Genomic DNA, 8,464 nt, shown 5'->3' with positions numbered 1-8,464 from the left:
TATGGACCAAAACAGATGCATAAAATCTTACCAAAGCTTTCTCAAAACGTGATTAGAAACAGCCTGTGATCTTGATATTTCCCTAATCTAGTGTTTTTAGATAGTCTTAGACAAAAAAACAAAGAAAATGTAAAGAAAGGAAAACAGTAACGAAAAAAAGCTAGCCCTTTGTATTTTGGCTTTTTACAATGAGACGGAATAAAAAATTCCTCGTCATATCTGTTTTTAGGCTAGCCAAACTTTTTACAGTTTTTTTTGGGACAAACATTTGAGTTAAATAGTTAAGTGAAAAAGTATACCAACCTATTCTCGGCGCCTAGTTCTAAGATTTTTTTTTTATCATTTGATTTATTTGAATCGCCGATTTTGGCTTGATACTATTTGGATAACGACAGGTTTGTTTTTCCTTGTGTATAATTTTTACTGTCATTAAGGTGTAGCAAATTAGTAAGGTTTTGACGAAACCCTAGTAGAAAGAACCGTTAATTAAAAAACATAAATGTCTGTCTTTTAAGGAACCAATGTGTAATAGTATAGGATGTTTGGTATTTCAAATAGTTTATCTTCGTCTCAGTTCATCCTTTGACTTCCAATTTGAGAACAGGACTCACAGATGGCTATTTAGATAACCTAAGCGTTCGTGTTTTGTTTTTGTTTTTTTATGTCTACTTCGCCTATCTAATTTCTTAGCTTAAACATAAACTCTAGCATTAAATATAAGTCTTCAGGGAGTAAGGGTAATGTACTTCTACTGAAGGGTGTGTTGACTACAAGCAAGAGTATGGCTACTGCCCGTTTTGCTAACGGTAAAATTATCATTCTCTTGCTTAAAAACCAATTCTCTTACTTAGAATTATCATTCTCTTGCTTAAGTGGCTACAAAGTTCTGCAAAATTAGTTTACCTTTTTTTATTTTAATAATTGGGAGAAAATAATTCAAATACAAGTGAGAATTGAATTAAGAATTGGTTGTTAGACCAGGGTCGTTTTCAGGGGGTAGGGGTTATGTACTTCTACTGAATGATATCTTCACAATCAACAAGAGTCTGATAATGCTTGCTAGAGGGTGCTATTTATCGGCCATTGAGTGTCACAGGCTTGGAATTGTCATGGAACGTTGCAATCTAGCAATGAAATGGTAAATTTCCGTTGTTCAAATAAATAACAACGGTCATTTTTTAGTTTATGAATTTACTTTGAGTGAAAAAACTTGAAAAATTCTTAGGTGTGATAATGTGTGCCAGAAGGATGTCATTTTGGGGGCTGGTACATTGTGCCACTATCGTCTCAATTGCTAGTAGTCATCAGAAGAAACGCTAATGGAAATTTTTTCGTTAGGTTTAAATGATAAATTCTAGTTTTAACGAATATTTTACATGAAAATACCAGAAAAATGCCATATGTGTGAAAAAGACTCTATTAGTAAAAAAAAAACTCGCCAAGAGCTTTTCGTAATAGTATCGGTTAATGCTCTTAGAGCATTACTTAGCAAGCAGATGTACTTCAAATGTAAGCAAATTTTAGTAATCGATTTTCCCCCCTGTATGTCACTTATTGCAATCATATGGGAACACGCAATACATCTAATCATTCTAGTATGCGAGATTAGGATTTCTCCATGGGCTGAATAGGCTATCACGTAGAATTTGTCAACCGAATCCTCAGTTACAAGCGGGTATTTCCCCAAGGGGCCCTAAAGTAACACAGGTCCCTGGAGATTGTATCATTCCCAATAAATTTAATAAGTCACGAAAGATTACATTACCCCCAAAAAATCTAGCAAGGCACGTAAAATTGTGTCACGTCCCACATGTGTACCGTGTGCCTCCCTCAGTTACAACCGGGACCATCCCACGGACCCTGAAGAAACAGGTCACATTAGAATGCGTCATGCTTAACACTGGTAAACATTCTCAATAACGTAAGAACTAAAGAAATCATGAAGAAAAACGTCTTGATCAAAAATGTCATAAAAAACATCTTGAAATGTTCTGAAATGTCTTTGAAAACTTCTTGAAGAAAAATGTCTTAAAAACGTCTTGAAATGTCTTGAAGCGTTTTGAGAAACGTCTTGAAGAAAAAATGTCATAAAAACGTCTTGAAATGTCTTGAAAAACCTCTTGAAGAAAAATGTTTTAATAAAGCCCCCCACGTTTTACTAGTTGACTCTAACACGTCCTATTATGTAACACCCCGAATCCTATACGTAACACTGAAAGAAATCCTCAGGCAAAGAAGCCCTGAAGGGTTTTTACAGAACAATCTTAAAAGTCCCTGGGGTAAAGAAGCCCCTGAAGCTTTTTTTTTAAAGAAACTATTAGGTAAAACCTAAGGAAATCTTGACTCCCTGAAGGTTTTTCCTACGCCCTAAGGTTTTTCAAGAAACAGGCACCAGCATCTCTTAGAAAGCATTTCCTATGACTTAACATGCATCTGTGTCCTGAGGGGATCGCCGTTCAGCTTAAATCATTAAAGGAAGAAAGGAATAGTGGCTATGAGTGCGTTTAAAAGCCTTATGGCGTCACTACTATATTTAGTCTATCCTTTTTTAGTTTGGAGGGTTCGTGGTGTTCCACGCCATCCTTAGACCCCCTACCATGTGCAATTCAGTCTAGATTTCAGTCCAGAGTTGGGATGGAATTGGTTGAAACTCACAGATTTACATAGCCTTAAGCCTGAAATGACAGGGCACACCAACCTTTTTGACAGTGATTTAGTAGCAGAGCTCATTTCTACAGTAAAACTCCACATCTTAAAAGCATTTGCAGATTAATATTTTCCTCAGAGGAGGCAGAGTTGTATGAGGTCTAGTTGAAACTTATAGGTTGACATATCCTTGAAGAAAAGAAATTATTGGTTAATACTATTCAGATCATCTTTGTTTAGATTATTAAAAAAAAAAAAAAACTTCCAATAAAGAAGCCTTTCAAAGAATAGTAATTATTGAAACTTAGATCAGCAAAAGTAAAAGCCTATTATAAATAAAATTAAAAACGACTATGAATCATTATTAAAGAACAAATGAAACCCAAAAGAACAGAAATTAAATAAACGAACATAAAAAAAAACAAACAAGCAACAGCTACTTCTACAAATGAAGAAAGTAGTAAAACTTAAATTGAATATTCTAATCAAGGTAAAATCAATCAAGAATCGTTTATTACAAAACGAACAATAATCAAATAAACAAGCTTAACAAACAAGTATACAGCCGGTACTAACATAAATGAATAAATAAATCTTAAAAGAGTAAAACTCACATATACAAATCAAGCTTAAAAAGAATAGAAATCACTACACGGGTTTGCGTACTGCTTCCTTCCCTAACTGTAAAAGTCTAAAAACTATTTTGCCATTGGCGCAAAAATCGAAGGATTTCGACTCTTATTGATAAAAAAAAAATATCAGGTGACCTGTTGCTGGAAACCATGAAGACTATTCTGAAAACCGTGTTTTGACCAGCATGGATACATTGGAGACCACTGGTTTTCGTTAAATTACTGAAAATAATTTCAGTAATTTAAAGAATAGGAAAACTACAACATGGAATCGATCGACATTTTGACTGACGAATTCAGACGGTTCGAATTGTGGTTAGTAGCTGTTTCAGAAACTCATATCCCAGGGGTACGAAACATGAAATTAGGTGATACAGAAATTAAAACACGGTGTTGTTTCGGTTGTGACAAGTATCATGTTTTTATACCAAAGTCGTTTAGTAGGTTATTCTCTAAGCCACAAGCTATACCTTCGCATGTGCACGATGCTAGTTCTAAGAATTTGACAAAAAACGGAGATGGATTTCGGAGGGAGGCCCCGCCCTTTTTAGGCCAGCGTCGAAAGCACTCACGACCCCATCCTCCCCTTGGTCAGGTTCCTGTCGACACCCATTCTTATCCCCCTGCATTTTCAGCCCAACAATTAATAAACCCTTCCCGATTACATACTCCCCCGCCTTACCCCTTGTTATCTCCTCCTCCTCTCCGTATACAGAAGTCCTATTTCCTTCCCCCTTACAGTATGCTGCCCCATACCCTCCCTACTCCGCCGCAAACCAGCAATTTCTTGACGGACATGAATCACTATTCCCACCCAGCCCCCCTTTCCCAGCACCTTACGAAACCCCAGCCCATTCGTTTTATCCCTCGTGCCTACCCTGTAAACGTGACTCAGGTCTGAGATTTTTTGCGTCCAATAATTGTCATATAATAAGTCCTCGTGCTTCGTCCATATCCTTGCCCGTCCCCCCACATCCAAATCCCCAAAGCAAATCCTTCTCTTACCCCTCTTCTCCAAAGCATAATAAAATTAAATTAAAACCCTACCCCCCAGGAAATTCTCAAACCCATCAAGTTTCCCTGTCGCGATTCCCCAATCGGTTTGTTTTTCCTAAACTTTTAGTTACTAATGCTGAAAGTCTTAATTTTGAAAAGCTTACTGAACTCGAGGTGGTTTCAGAATCACATTTGATAGATATTATAACTGTTACTGAAGTTCAATCCCATGACCCAGGGTCCCTACACCTGACAAATTATTCAGAGTTTATTAAACTCCGTCCTTCAGACCACCCACTCAGGAAAAAAGGTGACGGAGTTCTGTTTTTTACTAAGAGTCACCTTTACCCAAAGGTTATTCAAGTCCCTAATTTATCCGAGTATGATGAAATCCTTTGGCTAAGTGTTAGACCAAAAGTACTCCCTCGTCCATTTAGTATTATTGCAATAGCTGTTTTCTATTATTCCCCAAATCAAAATATCGAGTCAAAACGTAATTTTGTCCAGCAATTACAGGCAAGTGCTGATTTTGTTATTTCTAAGTACCCCAATGCTGGCCTTTTTTTAGTTGGCGATGCCAACGACCTTAAAATGGATTCCTTTTGTGCTTCACTTAAAGTAAAGCAAATTGTTAAAACACCGACGACTCGGGGAAATACCTCTCTTGATGTTATTTTAACTAATATGTATAATTTTTACAGCCCTCCCTCAACTTTGCCCCCATTAGGTGGGAGTTATCATTTTTCCATTCTTTTGTCCCCCTCCTCAACTTTTAAGCATACTTTCTCAAAGACTTATAGCACTAACCGCCCCCTTCAAAATTCTGGTCTTCTTTCTTTTGGTATGTGGCTGAGTACTGAAGATTGGTCCGACATTTATAGTTTACAAAACCTTGATGAGAAAACAGCCACGTTTCATAAAAAGCTAATTGATAAATATCAAATTTGTTTCCCAGAAAAAAGGTTTAAAAGGTGCTCAAGTGACAAACCCTTTATTAATCAAACAATAAAAACACTAATTAGAACCAAATTGAAGCTGTTTAAGAATGGTAAACTCGATCAAGCCAATATATTAAGAAAATCAATTAAAAGAGAAATTCGTAAATTGGCACGATCATACTACAAAAATAAGATCGAAGAATTGTTCACTAATAAGCCAAAAAACTGGTATTCCGAGGTTAAAAAGCTATGTGGCAGGAGTCTTGACCAGCTTAATTTCAACTTACCAGAGCCCCCTGATGTTACTGCAAATAATCTAAATAAATTTCTCGCTTCCATTGTCCAGAGCCTTCCAGCATTGCCAATCCAATTATCAACACGAGCCCCATCCCCCTTTTTCCCGACTGTTTCCCCGTCTGAGATTGAAAGAAGAATTGATAAACTAAGAAAGACAAGTGTTTGTCCTTTGGATATCCCGTTTCCCCTTATTAGAGCCTTCGGTGACTTCCTGTCTAAGCCCTTGTCTGTCCTGTTTAACGAAATTACTAAGTCTGGGCAAATTCCAACAATTTGGAAACAGGGTTTTATTACCCCTTTGAAAAAGAAAAATGGAAAGCCTGGCTTTGATGGTGTTCGGCCTATTACGCTTACTCCTATTTTTTCAAAATTGTATGAAGGATTCCTTGCAGATTTGCTAAAGGAAAAAATCCTACCTCTTACTGACCTGAAACAATTTGGAAACCTAAAATCAACTTCTACTTCCCACTACCTCGTTTCTCTTATTGACCACATCGGGAAAATCCTCGAAAAACCTAATTCCTGGCTAAACTTAATTTCTATTGACCTTCAGAAAGCCTCTGACCTTGTTAACCACAATATTTTAATTGAGAAACTAGAAAGCGAGTTCAATATCGATCCCTTACTGGTAAAATTGGTTGCCTCATTTTTAACAAATAGATCACAGGTGGTTAAATACCAGAACCATTACTCAAATCCTTTCCCTATCTACAATGGCATACCCCAAGGAACTCTCCTAGGCCCCCTCCTTTTTTCAGTCATGGCTAACAGCCTTGCGAAGGAAGTTCCTGACCGTTGGAAATTTGTTGATGACCTAACGATTGTTGAAAGTTGCTTCAGAAATTTAATAAGCGACCCTATGAGTATTCTCAATGAAATTGGAAGTGAGGCTTTGGACCTAGATATGACCGTAAACCCCTCTAAGTCCATGATAATGCCGATTTGTTTCCTCAAATCCTCGCCCTGTTTTCTTAATCCTATCCCTCCTGAAATTTATGCATCCTCGGTTAAATTACTTGGAGTCACAATTTCGTCAAATTTAAAGTGGGATATCCACGTTAAAGATATCATCCATAAAGCTAATGCGTCTATCGCCCTCCTTAAGCTCCTAAATAAATATAGCGTCCCCCCTTCTCACTCCTTAAGGTTGTACACGTCGTTTGTCCGTCCGCATCTTGAATATGCTTGTCCAGTTTAGTACCCTGGCATCTCCCGTGAAGAATCAGACAAAATTGAGTCAATACAAAAAAGAGCCTTGCGAGTAATTTTCAAAGAAGGCAAGGTGCCTTACTCTCTGCTCCTAAAAAAAGCTAGTTTGGAAACCCTTGAGCGAAGGAGGTCGTCGTTGTGCCTCCGTTTTTCAAAAAATGCAATAACGAACCCTCGGACGGCAAGTATTTTCCCCAAACGTCACTCACCATCCAGATTACGACAGCCTCGAGCTGTTTCTGAGCCCATCCCAGTTTTGTCCCCCATTCGTTGCGTTACCTCCAGATATAAAAAAACCTTTGTCCCCTTCGTCACAGAAAAAATAAATAAAATAGCCAACTAGTTTCGCCTCCCCCCGTTTTTTTTTCTCTTTCATGTGAGGTGCTTTAGGTCGTTGTTCGTTTGATTCGTTTGTTCCCACCGATTGTTTATATGTTCTCTTTTAAACCTTTTCAACGCTAATTTTACCTCACTCTTTTAGTTTTGTTTTACGACTTACCTTTTCAACTTTCTGACACATTGCCGTTTAATTTTTTCTTTTTTTTGACAAATGAATGGCTTTGCCTTTCTGATTTAGTTGTTTTTGACATTGTTTAACCAGTTTTTTAGTTGTTGTGCTATTTTTATGATGTGTTTTTATTTTTATGGTTTTATGACTCTGGAATGCGAATTCCGGAATGCGTCCCTCGGGGCTTGTGATAGTTATTTTTTGAAATTAAATATCTTATCTTATCTAAGAACATTAATCCCTCACATAGTTGAAATTTTAAATTAATACCCCCCCCTTTTTTTTCTCACTCCACTCTTATCTTATAGTTTGAGTGTTTATTTTGCAATTGCAAACTTTGTAATTCTTGCTAGCTACATTTTTGTTTAAATTTGTTTTCCCTGTTTTAACTTTACGAGTTTTTATCGTTTGACTTTTTATTGATTGCAATTTATGATGTTGTACTGACGCTGAAGTGCGAATTCGGCCCTTTTGGGCTTGTGATAGTCGCTTTGTTGAAATAAATATTATCTTATCTTATCTCGAAAACTATTAATAATAGAATACTAGTTGCAGATTTCATGACTGAAGACTGCAGGGTATCAGTTATTAAGTCCGTGCAACTAACTGACAGGGATGGTAGTGATCCGGCCGAATTTTGCTTATAGTTACAGGAACAAATAGACAGGGTCCCAGGTTCAAATCTGGTGGTGTTTTTTAGGGGATTTTAACACCAAGATCTATAGAAATAGGGATGGATGGTATCATAGCATAGGTCAAATTTTTGTTGGAAAAGAAAACAGTAATGGTCACACGTCTCGATGTTTTTTACTACTTCAAGTTTTCTGTCTGAATTTTTCTAGAAAATGGATAGCCCGAACAGAGTATTATCACACTAAGCACTCATGGGCCGTTCAAAATGAACATCCAGAAACGAGTTGTTTATATTATTATATCAACTTAATGAAGTGAATTCTTTTGTTTATTTGTTTTAAGTTTAGTGTTATTTACCCTCAATACTACAAGCCATGAAGCCTTATGGAGACCATTGAAATAGTGCAATTGTATATATTTGTTGCAATAATAAAAGGAACTGAACTGAGACACTTGTGTATGTAATTGTATCCCATATAAGTAGCTATTTACTGTCATATCAGAAGTCAGTTCGGAAGAACTAGCCGAAGAGAAAACATTAGAAGACAAGAGCCTAGGGTACTCAAATAAGAAGTGATTCTTAAGATTTTTCGCACGAAGCGCAC

This window comes from Artemia franciscana, chromosome 15, assembly GCF_032884065.1.
Source record: "Artemia franciscana chromosome 15, ASM3288406v1, whole genome shotgun sequence".
NCBI classification, from domain to species: domain Eukaryota; kingdom Metazoa; phylum Arthropoda; class Branchiopoda; order Anostraca; family Artemiidae; genus Artemia; species Artemia franciscana.
The sequence above is the reverse complement of the archived record's forward strand: the minus strand, read 5'-3'. Positions refer to the sequence as shown.